General features: G+C 47.8%; 1 long non-coding RNA gene across 1 annotated transcript; it reads right to left on the bottom strand.

The window, feature by feature from the left end:
* Positions 1–5961: 5961 nt before the first annotated feature.
* On the bottom strand, positions 5962–15991 carry LOC129053157 (uncharacterized). Its single transcript, XR_008518243.2, has 2 exons — positions 15668–15991; positions 5962–8437 (listed from the first exon to the last, which is right to left on the bottom strand). It is a non-coding gene; the product is annotated as an uncharacterized LOC129053157 (long non-coding RNA).
* Between the last annotated feature and the right edge of the window lie 749 nt (positions 15992–16740).

Here is a 16740-nt window from a genome sequence, read left to right as displayed (position 1 = left end):
ACTTTTCTAAGAAGAATGGGTCATTGATATTTTTACAGGGGTTGTATAGGATCTGAGGATCACTCAGGTAGTATTGATGTCAATGCCATTTAGACAATGTGTTTGTGTGCACATGCTCAGGGCCAAGAGACACTGGGTGTCCTCAGCAATAGTGAGGTGGGCCTTAATGTCCAGCCAGATTGCCTTCCTGGAAACACACAGAGGATCCCCTTCCGTTTTGCTGTCTCTTCACATTTCCTCCCCTGCGAGCCCTGTGTGGTCCTCCAGATTCCCTGTGCGATGGCCTGCCTTTTTTGTGGGTGGGGAGTTGCTGGGTGAATGAGGATGGCAGAGGGGAACAAGCATGTCAGGAGAGCCTGGGTTCATCCAAATGGGACTTGGCAGGCCTGGGAGAGCCATTCTGGGAGGATGTAGACCTGGACAGGCCTCAGATGGGCATCTGTATGGAGGGTGAGACAGCCCTGGTGGATCCCAAACTGAAGGCCAGGTAGTGGCACGCCTCAGGACAGAGAAGGGAGCTAGCAAGGGATGATGAGGCAGCTATCTCTTGATCCTGGCTTCTTACCCATTGACCTTTGCTAATTATGCCTATTTAGCAGATTAGGGTTCCCCTATCCTGAAATGTGGGAACTACAGTTCCCTTATGGACCTTTCTCCACCAGCCCATGATGGCCTGAGTTTGCTCACTGCAATCTCCTCCCTGAGCCTTGGCTTCTCTATGTGCATCCTAACTCCGGGACCCACAGGCTTCTCAACCCCCAGGCCTGGGCTGCTTCCCTGTCCTCTTCTCTGTTCCCTCTCTGAGGGCCTAACTCCGTTGAGTAGTGCTGCAGGAGATTGAGCCACAGGCCCTGGCTGATGACCTCGGGGACTGGGCAAAGTGGTCGTGACAGGTCAGGTTCCGGTCCAAAGCCAATTCCTCCGATGCCGAGGAATGTCCAACAAGGTCCTTTGCCATGACGCCGCATAGCTGCCCCACCTCAGCAAACCTGCCATACCCTGGGCAGTCACAGTCAGCCAACCAGCTGAGGAAGCTCAGTTAGGCAGTGCCCTGCAGGAAACTGGGGCCTTCACCTGAATGAGCCTAGAACCACTTGACTGCAGTGGAGCCAGTCGCCCTGTATCCTGGAGGGAGAGGAGTCAGGAAGGCTAACGCCAGGCCGAGCTTCCCAGGTACTACCCCCTCTACCATACCAGGAGGCACTCCTCATTGAGGATGCCAACGCAATACTCCTTAGTGAGCACTTCGTTGCCAAAGTAAATGTTGTGATGACAGGCAAACTTCTTCCTGCCAGTTGTACTCATGATGAGTGAGTTCCTCCTCCTGCCTGTCCAAGAAGGAGAAAGAGGACAGCCAAGGGACAATTTCATCTAGGTGGGCTGAGGTGGCCTTCTAGCTGGGGTGAAGCATGCGTTTCCCCTTCCTAGCTCCCCGACTGAGACACCCCTGAGCTCCAGGAGCACCTCAAACTGACCTGGATCTTAGAACCCTTCCCCAGACCCGGGCTTACCATCCTGACCAGCAATCCAACATGTAGCTTTGAAGGACTTCCTCATGATGTTTCAGCTACTTGCTCTCACCGGAAATAATCACAACTTTTAAACTGTTCTTCATGCCAACTTAAATGTTTCATTTTTACTACCTCATGGTTTGGATGAGGCATGTATTTTTAAATAGATTTTCACCCTTATTGTACCTCTGTGATAAACTGCTTACTTACATTCATACCATAATTATCTTTCAGTTTTACTTGTCTGTTCCCCAAGATTCAGTGAAACTAAGAATTCTATTTATGCTTGTATCTTTCAGCAACCATATGTGAGATAATGGTGCACATTACTGCAGAAATCACATATACAGGTCCAAAGGGAGACGAAGAAAAAGAAAGCAAGTTTTAAAGTCTGTACATTCCTAACTCTGTATCAGAAACTCACAAATAACAGTGAAATCAAAGAATGATCACAGCCAATTCCTTTTCATACCTAGACTGAAATAAGAATCTTCAAAAGAAAAGAAAGTTCAGAATTTGGGTTTGCAAAAAGTTTCCTATATAGACAAAATTATTGGTAACTTTCTCTGACTAGAAAACAAACAAAAATCCACGTTTTTCATATGTGTAAATATACACATTTTTATTTCCATCAGTGATGATACGCAAGTAAGTAATAAAGTGAAAGTACAATAAATTGATATATGGAATGTTCACAGTCTCCAAATATTCCATTGAGACTATTAATTTTATGTAAACCATAAAGAATGCTTCATGAAACTACATTATACAGTGTCTTTTAGTATTTTACTCACATTTTAAATAATCAACAATTAGAGGGAATTCTTCCTCATTATTTATTACGACTACCGTTATTTTCCTTGAGTAATCCTGTTGAAATTAAGTATTTTAAATAAAACATTAAAAACAAATTATATTGACTGATTTCAGCTTTTAATGAAATCCTACTTGTGTATTTGTAGTAATGTGAAGTATAACTTTCTCCTCACAATTACTCTTTTATAAAACCGGTGTTATTGTTTTCTCTGACACTAACATTGTGATATCTCACAGCTTTACTGTGTGTATACATGACATCCCTCCAGAGAGTAGGCGTCAAATATGTGGAAAAATCATATTTGTGACAAAATTCTGGGAAAGGCAATGGTGAAATGGAAGAATAATTTCTAACTTGCTAACTGTTGGTCAATGGGTTTGTATTTATTTAGCTATAGACACGTATGTGCACACTGTGAGTTTGCCCATGTACATATACATTTCTAGGAGATACCCGTAATATATGGGTTGTGTAATTTTTAATTTATCCACTATTGTGTATGTGTGAAATTAGAAAAGCAGTTACCTTTTCTTTACTCAATTTGTTGGAAAGCCAAAAAAGTCTGTCAACCTTCATTTCAATTAATCCAATACTGTTAACTGCGGACACCTTCATTCTCCTTGTTCTCCTTTGGCAACCGGGAAGTTAATTCTCACTCTAATTCAGCTCTCAGGGTGTGATCCACAAACTTTGTATATGCTTAAAAGGATAAAAGTTCAGTGAAATGTCAAGCCATGCTGTGAAATGTTCCATTGTTTCTATATCTCTAATTGTCCTTTCATGTTATAGAGGCAAGAAAAACAATTCAATGTGTTTCTTAGTATCCAGTCCAATGCACTCTTTCTTCATAATATGCCAAACCCATCCCTTCAAGGCCTTGACATCTCAACATGGCTGGACGTCTCAAAATCTCTTCTCATTAATAACCATTATGTTAATCACTGTTGCCCACAACTGGAATTCGACTGTGAAATCCCCTGGTGGAAATTGCTGTAATGGCTCAAACTACTGGAATGACTATTTGTTTTACCTGAAAACATCTGATGAGCATATACATATGCTATGTGCATGAACATATTGTACATTAACAACATACCATCACTGCCAGTAGATAATAGGTATCCCAAACCTTTGAACCAAACTGACCTCAGGTGCTCCCACAAACCAAGCTTTTTCCTCCACAGCTTTCTTTTTATGTCAAAAAACCGCAAGTCCAGGCCGGGCGTGGTGGCTCTCGCCTGTAATTTCCACATTTTGGGAAGCCGAGGTTGGTGGGTCACTTGAGGTCAGGAGTTCGACACCAGCCTAGGCAACATGGCAAAAACCTGTCTCTACCAAAAATAGAAGAAGTAGCCAGGCCTAGTGGCACATTCCTGTGGTCGAGCTACTTGGGATGCTGAGGCAGGAGAACCGCCTGAACCTGGGAGGCAGAGGTTGTAGTAAGCTAAGATCAGACTACTGCACTCCAGCCTGGATGACACAGCGAGACCATGTGTCAAAAAAGAAAAAAAACAAAGCAACTCCACTCGTCCAGTCGCTTAGGTAAAAAGTACTGTAGTTGGCTGGGCACGATGGCTAACGCCTGTATTCCCAGCACTTTGGACTTTGGAAGGCTGAGACGGGCAGATCACCTGAGATCAGCAGTTGGAGACCAGTCTGGCCAACATGGTGAAGCCTGGCCTCTACTAAAAATACAAAACATTAGCTGGGCATGGTGACGAATGCTTGTAATCCCAGCTAGTCGAGAGGGGGAACCTGGGAGGCAGAGGATGTGGTGAATGGAGATGATGCCACTGCACTCCTGCCTGGGCTACACAGCGAGTGTACCCTGTGAGAAACAAAGGTGAACAGAAGAAAAGTTCTTTATTTAAATATCTAGTACATTAATTTTCAAGTTGTTGTAGAAACATTTCTCTTTAAACTCCTATTGTAATGTCACTTTTCCTGCTACTCACAAATTTAATCTGTAATATTTGCAGTATCGTGAAGTTCTAAGTACATTTAAATTCCTATTATGATAATCCATGGATTGCTGAGAAATAGTGGTTTTAATTTTGTTGTTCAATTTCCACTTAATTTTATTTCAACTTGTGTTAACTCAATTGAAAATTCTTTAGTAGTTTTTTTAAATCTCATATCAAGACTTTTATTCACATCAATTGCTGTATAAATGCTCCCACCTTGAAGAACACTCTCTTATAGCCTGCTTCCCTACGACAGTCTTGACTGGTTGCCCTCCAGGCCTGTTTCAATTGTCTCATTCTAGGACTTACATTCACTACCCTTTTAAGAATTTATCTTTCTCTTTTCTTGTGTGTCCTGTTTTCTGCATTTCACATCTTTATCTTTCTTGGTTTACTTCTTCTTTTTGGTAGGAAAAAATCTCTAGTAATTTCTTGAGGAAAGGTTCACCTGGAGACAAAATTTTCGAGTTCTCATATGTCTGAAAAATGTTATGTTTTCTCCTTGTACATTTGATTTTAGTCTATTTGGAAATAAAAACATATGTCAGAAATCAGTTTCTTTTGGCTCACTGCAACCTCTGCCTTCCGGGTTCAAGCGATTCTCCTGCCTCAGCCTCTGGAGTAGCTGGGACTACAGGCGCCCACTACCACACCCAGCGTTTTGTTTTGTTGTTTTTTTTTTTTGTATTTGTAGTAGAGACGGGATTTCACCACGTTGGCCAGGCTGGTTTTGAACTCCTAAACTCAAGTGATCCACCTGCCTTGGCCAGGCCAAGTGCTGGGATTATAGGCATGGCCACCGCGCCTGGCCTCTGCTGTCTCTTTGACACTGGAGGCCTCTGCTTCTGAGCTAAGTGGGGCCCGAGGTCTCTGAAACCCACAGGTTCCTACCCAGTAATGTGGTGCTCCCTTGGGGAGGTGGACCTGCTTCCTGGGGCGCCCTGTGGGGGTCTCCTGCTCTCACTTCTTGTGGGCCCAGGGCATTCCACGCTTCTTCCTTGCTGTGTTTTAGACGCTTCTCCCCGCCAAGAGCCTGGCCCCATCTCTTCCCCAAGCTTTGACTTGTGAATCGAAAGGTCAGGTGTAGAAGGTTCTGTAAGTCTGCCTCTGCACCATCGTCAAATCTCCCCTGACACTCGGAAGCCAGGGGCTGGCTGGGGTTTGCAGGAGGGACGTGGAACGCCCATGAGGGAGGAAAGAGCTGCCATCTCATCGTCAGATCCATCCCAAGCTCAGCTCTCTCTCGGATCCAAGCCCTGAAGTCCCCTGTAGGCCCTAGACCACCTGTCAGCCACCATCTCAGTTGATGTTTAAGCATCTGTGGCGATTGAATTACTCACTGCTAGTAGGAGGCAAAATAATGTCCCATAAATATGTCCACATCCTAATCCCATGTGGCAGACAGAATAATGGCCCCAAAGATGTCCACGTCCTAATTCCCTATGTGGGAGACAGTATAATGGCCCCAAAGATGTCCACATCCTAATCCCCCATATGATACACAGAATAATGGCCCAAAGATGTCCACGTCCTAATCCCTATGTAGGAGACAGAATAATGGCCCCAAAGATGTCCACGTCGTAATTCCCATGTGTTACACAGAATAACAGCCCCCAGCATGTTCTTACCTGGATGAGCATCCTGTCGACACATTACAGAATGCTCTCTATGGAAGGAGGACTTTTATTCCAGGGATATTGCCATGGAGAGATGATTCTGGAGTGTCCCTGTGGGCCTGACATGTAATTATAATTGTCCTTATATAAGGAACAGGTGCGGTGGTTCACACCGGTAATCCCAGCACTTTGAGAGGTTGAGGCAGGTGGATCACCTGTGGTCAGGTCAACATGGTGAAACCCCACCTCTACTAAAAATACAAAAATTAGCCAGGGGTGGTGGCAGGTGCCTGTCATCCCAGCTACTCGAGAGGCTGAGGCATGAGAATTGCCTGAACCTGGGAGGCAGAGGTTGCAGTGAGCTGAGATCGTGCCACTGCATTCCAGCCTGAGTGACAGAGCGAGACTCCATCTCAAATAATAATAATTGTCCTTATAAGAGAGAGGCAAGAGAGTTACAGTCCAGTGAGATATGAAGAGGCAAGAGCAGGCCTGAGTGACAGCAACCACCAATGAAGACAGTCAGCCTTTTCTAGACGTGGGAAATGGAGGGAAATGAATTTCCGTCTTGTCTTAGTCTGTTTTGTGTTGCTACAAAGGAATTCCCCAGGCTGGGTAATGTATTTTAAAAAGAGGTTTATTTGGTTGGAGGCGGTGGCTCACGCCTGTCATCCCATCACGTTGAGAGGCCGAGGGGGGTGGATCACGAGGTCAGGAGTTGGAGACCAGCCTGACCAACATGGTGAAACCCTGTCTCTACTAAAATACAAAACAAAACAAAAAAAATTAGCTGGGCGTGGTGGCTGGTGCCTGTATTCCCAGCCACTTGGGAGGTTGAGGCAGGGAAATTGCTTGAACCGGGGAGGCGGAGGTTGCAGTGAGCCAAGATTGCACCACTGCACTCCAGCCTGGGTGACAGAGCAAGACTCTGCCTCAAAAAAAAAAAAAAAAAAAAAAAGGTTTATTTGGCTGATGATTCTGCAGACTGTACGGGAGTCATGCCTTCAGCATCTGCTGCTGGTGAGAACCTCAGCAACTTCCCCTCCTGGTGGCAGAGGAAGGGGAGCTGGTGTTACATATTGAGAGAGGTGGCAAGAGGAAGGGAAGGAGGTACCAGCCTCTTTTTCTTTTTACTTTTTTTTTTTGGAGACAGAGTCTAACTCTGTTGCCCAGGCTGGAGTGCAATGGCGTGATCTTGGCTGACTGCAACCTCCGCCTCCTGGGTTCAAGCAATTCTGCTGCCTCAGCCTCCTGAGTAGCTGGGACCACAGGTGCACCTGCCGCCACACCCGGCTAATTTTTTGTATTTTAGTAGAAACGGGGTTTCACCATGATGCCCAGGCTGGTCTCGAACTCATGAGCTTAGGCAATCTGCCCGCCTCGGCCTCCCAAAGTGCTAGGATTACAGGCGTGAGCCACCGCGCCCGGCCACCAGCCTCTTTTTCACAACCAGCTCTTTCAGGAACAAATAGAGAAAGAACTCACTCATTACTACAAGAAAGGCACTGCCCCGCTTGATTCAAACACCTCCTGCGAGGTCCCACCTCCAACCTGGAGAACCAAATTTCAAACTGAGATTTGCAAGGGACAAACAACCAAACTATATCATCACTTTGTCCTCCAGAAGAAACCAGACCCGCTAAAAACTGGATTTTTAACCCAGGGAGGCCTGGCACTGTACAATAATAAATTAATTTTTTTTTTTTTTGAGATGGAGTCTCGCTATGTCATCCAGGCTGGAGTGCGGTGGTGTGATCTCGGTTCACTGCAACCTCCGCCTCCTGGGTTCACGCCATTCTCCTGCCTCAGCCTCCCGAGTAGCTGGGACTACAGGCACAAGCCACCATTCCCCAGCTAATTTTTGCCTTTTTTGTAGAGATAAGGTCTCGCTATGATGCCCAGACTAGTCTCAAACTCCTGTCTCAAGCAATCCTCCTACTTTGGCCTCCCAAACTGTTAGGATTACAGGCATGAGCCACGGCGCCCAGACAAATATTATGCTTTTAGTATTATTTTATTTATTATTATTATTTGTTTTGAGATGCAATCTTGCTCTGTTACCCAAGTTGGCATACAATGGCGCGATCTTGGCTCACTGCAACCTCTGCCTCCTGGGTTCAAGCGATTCTCCTGTCTCAGCCTCCCGAGTAGCTGGGATGACAGGAGTCCACCACCATGCCTGGGTGTAAATTTCTGCATTTTTAGTAGAGATGGGGTTTCACCATGTTGGCCAGGCTGGTCTTGAACTCCTGACCTCAGGTGATCTGCCCGCCTTGGCCTCCCAAAGTGCTGGGATTACAGGCATGAGCCACCGCGCCTGGCCCCAAATATCATGTTTTTAAATAAAAACATAAAAAATGATATAAAGGCTCACAGCATCATCAACAAGAAAACAGTTCCCCAGTGTCGTGGAGGCGGAGATGTCCATGCCCTTCCTACACCCTCTGGGTCTCAGGTAATTTCCTTCACAGTCAAGACCTCTTCTCGGTAGCCTTTCCCTTCCTCTGGGGTGAATTCCTCCCAGATGATCTGAGAAAAAGAAGGAGGATTCAGGCGGTCAGATCTTCACAAGCTCAGCCTGGGACTCAGTGGGCTGTATTTATTTTCTTTTTCTCCCTCGAGACGGAGTCTCACTCTGTTGTCCAGGCTGGAGTGCTCTGGTGTGATCTCAGCTCACTGCAACTTCGGCCTCCCGGGTTCAAGCGATTCTCCTGCCTCAGCCTCTGGAGTAGCTGGGATTACAGGTGCCCGCCACCACAAATTTGACTGATTAGATGAGGCCCACCCTTCTCCTTTAGATCTTCAACTGATTAGAGGAGGCCCACTCTTCCCCCTTTAGACCTTCGACTGATTAGATGAGGCCCACCTTTCCCCTATATACCTTTGACTGACTAGATGAGGCCCACCGTTCCCCCTTTAGACCTTCGACTGATTAGATGAGGCCCACCCTTCCGCCTTTAGACTTTTGACTGATTAGATGAGGCCCACCCTTCCCTCTTTAGACCTTTGACTGACTAGATGAGGCCCACCGTTCCCCCTTTAGACCTTCGACTGATTAGATGAGGCCCACCCTTCCCCCTTTAGACTTTTGACTGATTCCCGTATATACCTTCGACTGATTAGATGAGGCCCACTCTTCCCCCTTTAGACTTTTGAATGATTAGATGAGGTCTACCCTTCCCCTTTAGACCTTCGACTGATTAGACGAGACCCACCCTTCCCCCTTTAGACTTTTGACTGATTAGGTGAGGCCCACTTTTCCCCTATATACCTTCGACTGATTAGATGAGGCCCACCCTTCCCCTATATACCTTCGACTGATTAAATGAGGCCCACCCTTCCCCCTTTAGACTTTTGACTGATTAGATGAGGCCCACCCTTCCCCCTATATACCGACTGATTAGATGAGGTCCACCCTTCCCCCTTTAGACCTTCGACTGATTAGACGAGGCCCACCTTTTCCCCTTTAGACTTTTGACTGATTAGATGAGGCCCACCCTTCCCCCTATATACCTTCGACTGATTAGACGAGGCCCACCCTTCCCGTATATACCTTCGACTGATTAGATGAGGCCCACCCTTCCCCCTTTAGACTTTTGACTGATTAGATGAGGCCCACTCTTCTTCCTTTAGACCTTCGACTGATTAGAGGAGACCCACCCTTCCCCCTTTAGACTTTTGACTGATTAGATGAGGCCCACCTTTCCCCCTATATACCTTCGACTGATTAGATGAGGCCCAGCCTCCCCCCTTTAGACCTTCGACTGATTAGATGAGGCCCACCCTTCCCCCTTTAGACTTTTGACTGATTCCCGTATATACCTTCGACTGATTAGATGAGGCCCACCTTTCCCGTATATACCTTCAACTGATTAGATGAGGCCCACCCTTCTTCCTTTAGACCTTCGACTGATTAGATGAGGCCCATCCTTCCCCCTTTAGACTTTTGACTGATTAGATGAGGTCCACCTTTCCCCTATGTACCTTCAACTGATTAGACAAGGCCCACCCTTCCCGTATATACCTTCAACTGATTAGACGAGGCCCACCCTTCCCCCTTTAGACCTTCGACTGATTAGAGGAGACCCACCCTTCCCCCTTTAGACTTTTGACTGATTAGATGAGGCCCACCTTTCCCCTATATACCTTCGACTGATTAGATGAGGCCCACCCTCCCCCCTTTAGACCTTCGACTGATTAAATGAGGCCCACCCTTCCCCTTTAGACCTTCGACTGATTAGATGAGGCCCACCCTTCCCTCTTTAGACCTTTGACTGACTAGATGAGGCCCACCCTTCCCCCTTTAGACCTTCGACTGATTAGAGGAGACCCACCCTTCCCCCTTTAGACTTTTGACTGATTAGATGAGGCCCACCTTTCCCCTATATACCTTCGACTGATTAGATGAGGCCCACCCTTCCCCCTTTAGACCTTCGACTGATTAGATGAGGCCCACCCTTCCCCCTTTAGACTTTCGACTGATTAGATGAGGCCCACCCTTCCCTCTTTAGACCTTTGACTGACTAGATGAGGCCCACCCTTCCCCTATATATCTTCGACTGATTAGATGAGGCCCACCCTTCCCCCTTTAGCCACCACCGGCTACATTTTGTATTTTCAGTAGAGATGGGGTTTCACCATGTTGGCCAGGCTGGTCTCAAACTCTTGACTTTGAGGTGATCCACTCGCTTTGGCCTCACAAACTGCTGGGATGACAGGCGTGAGCCACTGCGCCTGGCCAGGGGTTTTTCCTGGGGTAAAGATCTGAGACAGATCCACCCATGCGGCCTCATAGTTGACGATGAACAGGGTGGCTTTTGGAAGAGCTTGTGAGCGTGAAACCCGGGCAGGGTACAGCAGGTGCTAAGCCCCTGGGGCCAACGGAGCTCGGAGAAGGGAAGGTTGAAGCCTGAAGCCATCATCCTGGCACCTCGATGTGGGGGACCCCTGGGGGTCAGTGGAAAGCAGGGGCCAAGGAGGAGGCTGGCGTGGGGGTAGAAGGTAACGGAATGACAGATGGCCGGGTCTAGGACGGGGGTGTGCAAGTGGCAACTGGGAGGATGTTACCTATGTGGCAGGGAAGAGGGCACTCGGGGCAACCCTGGGCTGGAACTGGAGTTCCCCATGGGAGGAAGACACAGCCCCTGAGCTGGAGAGAGGTGGGTGGGAGAAGGCCACCCACGGGGTCTTGGGATGTGGGTCATGCAGATCTCTCACTCTTAGTCACCCTCTCTGGGGTCTTGCTGTTGAGCCTCTCTCTCGGTCTCTCTGCCTCTTTTCTCTGTCTCCCTCTCTGTCTCTCTTTCCTCCCCCTCTCACCTTCCTTCCACCCCCATCTCTGGGTCTCTATCTCCGTCTTCCTGCATGTCTACCTCTTTCGGGTTGAGTCTCTCTGTTTCTCTTTCATCTCTTGGTCCCTGTCTCAGATACCTGGCACCAATGATGTCTCGGATACCCAGCACCAATGACGTGTCCCTGTGACTAGGCTACAGTCCCCAGTTATTGAATCAAACCATGACTCAGGGGCTGCTACAAAGGTGCTTTGTAGATGTCAAGTTCACAATCAGCTGATTTCCAGGAAAAGAGATTGGACTGGAGAATGTGGGTGGGCCTTATGTAATCAGTCGAAGGGTCTAAAGGGGGTGGGCCTCATCTAATCAGTTGAAGGTCTAAAGGGGAAGGGGGGAAGGCTGGGCTTCATCTAATGAATTGAAGGTCTAAACGGGAAGGGTGGGTCTCATCTAATCAGTCAAAGGTCTAAAGGGAGAAGGGTAGGCCTCATCTAATCAGTCAAAGGTCTAAAAAGGGAAAGGTGGGCTTCATCTAATCAGTCAAAGGTCTAAACGGAGAAGGGTAGGCCTCATCTAATCAGTCAAAGGTCTAAAAAGGGAAAGGTGGGCTTCATCTAATCAGTCAAAGGTCTAAACGGAGAAGGGTAGGCCTCATCTAATCAGTCAAAGGTCTAAAAAGGGAAAGGTGGGCTTCATCTAATCAGTCAAAGGTCTAAAGGGAGAAGGGTAGGCCTCATCTAATCAGTCAAAGGTCTAAAAAGGGAAAGGTGGGCTTCATCTAATCAGTCGAAGGTCCAAAGGGGGAAAGGTGGGCCTCATCTAATCAGTCAAAGGTCTAAAAAGGGAAAGGTGGGCCTCATCTAATCAGTCGAAGGTCCAAAGGGGGAAAGGTGGGCCTCATCTAATCAGTCAAAGGTCTAAAAAGGGAAAGGTGGGCTTCATCTAATCAGTTGAAGGTCTAAAGGGGAAGGATGGGCCCCATCTAATCAGTCGAAGGTATAAAAGGGAGGGTGGGCCTCATCTAATCAGTTGAAGGTCCAAAGGAGAACCGTGGGCCTCATCTAATCAGTCGAAGGCATAAAGGAGAATGGTGGGCTTCATCTAATCAGTCAAAGGTCTAAACGGGGAGAGTGGGCCTCATTTAATCAGTTGAAAGTCTAAAGGGTAAGGGTGGGCCTTATCTAATTAATCACCTGAAGGTCTAAAGGGGAATGGTGGGCTTCATCTAATCAGTCGAAGGTGTAAATGGGGAGAGTGGGCCTCATCTAATCAGTTGAAAGTCTAAAGAGGAAGAGTGGGCCTTATCTAATTAATAAGTTGAAGGTCTAAAGGGGAAGGCTGGGCTTCATCTAATCAGTTGAAGATCTAAAGGGGAGGGTGGGCCTCATCTAATCAGTCAAAGGTATAAAGGGGAATGGTGGGCTTCATCTAATCAGTCAAACGTCTAAACGGGTAGAGTGGGCTTCATCTAATCAGTTGAAAGTCTAAAGGATAAGGGTGAGCCTAATAAGTTGAAGCTATAAAGGGGAAGGCTGGGCTTCATCTAATCAGTTGACGGTCTAAAGGGGAAGGATGGGTCTCATCTAATCAGTCGAAGGTCTAAAGGGGGAAGGGTGGACGTTAGCTAATCAGTCAAAGGTTTAAAGGGGAATGGTGGGCTTCATCTAATCAGTCGAAGGTCTAAACTAAGAGAGTGGGCCTCATCTAATGAGTTAAAAGTCTAAAGGGTAAGGGTAGGCCTTATGTAATTAATAAGCTGATGGTCTAAAGGGGAAGGGTGGGCCTCATATAATCAGTCAAAGGTGTAAAGGGGGAAAAGGGGGAAGAGCGGGCCTCATCTAATCAGTCGAAAGTATAAAGGGGAATGGTGGGCTTCATCTAATTAGTCGAAGGTCTAAACGGGGAGAGTGGGCCTCATCTAATCAGTTGAAAGTCTAAAGGGTAAGGGTGGGCCTTATCTAGTTAATAAGTTGAAGGTGTAAAGGGGTAGGCTGGGCTTCATCTAATCAGTTGAAGATCTAAAGGGGAATGGTGGGTCTCATCTAATTAGTTGAAGGTCTAAAGGGGAATGGTGGGTCTCATCTAATTAGTTGAAGGTCTAAAGGGGAATGGTGGGTCTCATCTAATTAGTTGAAGGTCTAAAGGGGAAGGCTGGGCTTCATCTAATAAGTTGAAGGTGTAAAGGGGAAGGCTGGGCTTCATCTAATAAGTTGAAGGTGTAAAGGGGAAGGCTGGGCTTCATCTAATCAGTTGAAGGTCTAAAGGGGAAGGCTGGGTCTCATCTAATCAGTCAAAGGTCTAAAGGGGGAAGGGTGGGCCTCATCTAATCATTGAAAAGCCTAAAAGTGGCTGGGTGCAGTGGCTCACGCATGTAATCCCAGCACTCTGGGAGGCCAAGGTGGGTGGAGCACCTGAGGTCAGAAGTTCAAGACCAGCCTGGCCATGGCGAAACCCCGTCTCTAGTAAAAATACAAAAAATTAGCTGGGCGTGGTGGTGTGTGCCTGTAATCCCAGCTACTCCGGAGGCTGAGACAGGAGAATCACTCGAACCTGGGAGGTGGAGGTTGCAGTGAGCCAAGATTGCGCCATTGCACTCCAGCCTGGGCAACAAGAGTGAAACTCCATCTCAAAAAAAAAAAAATTATAAAGGGGAAGGGTGGGCCTCATCTAATCAGTCGAAGGTCTAACGTGGGAAGGGTGGGCCTCATCTAATCAGTCGAAGGTCTAAAGGATAAAAGCTGAGGTTCCCCGGACAAAAGTTTTATTTCTTTTTTAAAAATTTCATCTCCTACTCTGAGAATGCAGGACGGTTCTGCCTCTGGGATGCAGCATCAGCCCTGGCCTGACTTTGCAGCCTGCCAGCCTACTGCAACATAAGACATAGTCCCTGAGCTGGAGAGAGGTGGGTGGGAGAGGAGCGCCAATGGGGTCTCGGGGTGCAGGTCAATGATTCCTCGCCCTTGTTCACCGTCTCTGGGCTCTCGCTGAGACTAAATCCCACTCCTGTGTCTTCCCTGTCTCTCTCGGCGTCTCTGTGTCTCTCTTCTCTGCCTCCCTGTCTGTCTCTTTCCTCCCTCTCTCTCTCTCTCCCCTCTCCGTGTCCACCTATGTCTCTCTCTCTCTCTGTTTCTCCCTCTGTCTCTCTGTCTTTTTCTCTTTGTCCCTGTCTCTATCTCTCCTTCTCCGTCTCTCTCTCTTTTTCTGTCTCTGTCTTTCTCTGTGTCTCTGTCTTTGTCTCTCTCCCCTCTCTGTGCCTCTGTTCTTCTCTGTCTCTCTCTTCTCCCTGCTGCGGTGTTTACTTTTGTTTTGTTTTTGATATATAGAGTTTTGCTCTTGTTGCCCAGGCTGGAGTGCAATGGCGCGATCTCGGCTCACTGCAACCTCCGCCTCCTGGGTTCAAGTGATTCCCCTGCCTCAGCCTCCAGAGTAGGTGGGATTACAGGCGTGCGCCACCACACCTGGCTAATTTTTGTAATTTTAGTAGAGACAAGGTTTCTCCATGTTGGTCAGGCTGGTCTCGAACTCCCAACCTCAAGTGATCCACCCGCCTCAGCCTCCCAAAGTGCTAGGATGACAGGTGTGAGCCACTGCGCCCGGCCCCTGCCTGGGTCTTTGTGTTTGTTGTTTGTCTCTGTTTCTCCATCTCTGTCTCTCTGATTGTCTTTTTCTCTTCGTATGTCTCTGTCTTCCTCTCTGTGTGTCTCTCTCTCTCTTTCCCTCTCTCTTTTCTCCCTCCCTCTCTCTGTTTCTCTGTCTGTGTGTCTGCCTTTGTTTCTCTGTCAGTCTGTCTGCCTCTGTTTCCCTCTCTCTGGTGTCTTCTTCTCATTCTCTTCTATGTTCCTCTCTCTCTCCTCCTTCTCCTCCATCTTTCTCCACCTCTGTCTCTTGTCTCTTGTCTCTTTATTTCTGCCTCTCCTCTCTACCTTCTTTTTCCTTTTGAGGTGGAATCTCACTCTGTCACCCAGGCTGGAGTGCGGTGGCACGATCTCGGCTCACTGCAACCTCCGCCCCCTGGGTTCAAGCCATTCTCCTGTCCCAGCCTCCCGCGTAACTGGGATTACAGGTGCCTGCCACCACGCCCGGCTAATTTTTTGTATTTTTAGCAGAGATGGGGTTACACCATGTTGGTCAGGCTAGTCTCGACCTTCTGACCTCAGGTGATCCGCCTGCCTCGAACTCCCAAAGTGTTGGGATGACAGGCGTGAGCCACCGTGCCTGGCCCTCTCTACCATCTTCTCCTCCTTTTTTTGACCACCACCCTGCCTCAGTTTCTCCTAATGGAGCTTACAGAGACGACCCCGACCCGGGAGAAGGCCCGGGAGTGGGATACAGATTCCAGCCACACCCGTGGCGACGCTGCGGTCGCAGCTGGTGGGGAAGCAAGACGGTCGACACTCAGAGGCCGTGTCCCACGCTCCCCACTCCCCACTTTCCATCCCAGGTCACTGCTCCGCCAACCCCTACCTACCTCGTCTTCCACCTCATGATTATCATTCAGTTTGTCTTTGATCTGCGGAACTGGCGGGAACAGTCGCTGTATCCTAAGGAACCTGAGACACAGAGAAAAAGTGTGAGGAGAACGAACCCCAGGTCACCAGAGTTCCTTCTATCAGCGCCCTGTGCTGAGGGATGCTGCGTGCGGGGTGTCTGTGCTCAACTACGCAAAACAACTTCACTAAGAATCACCAAGTGACAAAAACCTTAAGGAACTAGGCCGGGCGCAGTGGCTCACGCCTGTCATCCCAGCACTTTTGGAGGATGAGGTGGGCAGATCACTTGATGTCTGGAGTTCGAGACTAGCCTGGCCAACGTGGTGTAACCCCATCTCTACTAAAAATACAAAAATTAGCTGAGTATCGTGGTGCATGCTTGTAATCCCAGCTACTCGGGAGGCTGAGGCAGGAGAATTGCTTGAACCCGGGAGGTGGAGGTTGCAGTGAGCCGAGATTGCATCATTGCACTCCAGCCTGGGCGACAGAGCAAGACTCCATCTCAAAAAAAAAAAAAAAAAAAAAATCACCAAATGACGAAAATCTTAAACTAGGCCAGTCGTGGCAGCTCACGCCTGTAATCCCAGCACTTTGGGAGGCTGAGGCGGGTGGATCACTTGAGGTCAAGAGTTCGAGACCAGCCTGGCCAACATGGTGAAATCCTGTCTCTACTAAAAATACAAAAATTAGCTGAGTATCGTGGTGCATGCTTGTAATCCCAGCTATTCGGGAGGCTGAGGCAGGAGAATTGCTTGAACCCAGGAGGTGGAGGTTGCAGTGAGCTGAGATCGCGCCATGGCACTCCAGCCTGGGCAACAAGAGCGAAACTCTACCTCAAAAATAAACACACAAAAATGAAACTAGAAGATAAGTATATATCCAGGGATAAAGCATGAAGTATCTCCAATGTCACTCATGCACTTTGTTTACTCAGAGACAACACCAGGATTGATTAAAATTATGCACATCATGTCAACCCTTTTCTAAATGTTAACAAATGTCACTGGAACAGCTAGTACCCATGGAATAGGATGTAACATTCTGACTGCAG

Source organism: Pongo abelii, chromosome Y (genome assembly GCF_028885655.2).
Source record: "Pongo abelii isolate AG06213 chromosome Y, NHGRI_mPonAbe1-v2.0_pri, whole genome shotgun sequence".
NCBI classification, from domain to species: domain Eukaryota; kingdom Metazoa; phylum Chordata; class Mammalia; order Primates; family Hominidae; genus Pongo; species Pongo abelii.
The sequence above is the reverse complement of the archived record's forward strand: the minus strand, read 5'-3'. Positions and strand labels throughout refer to the sequence as shown.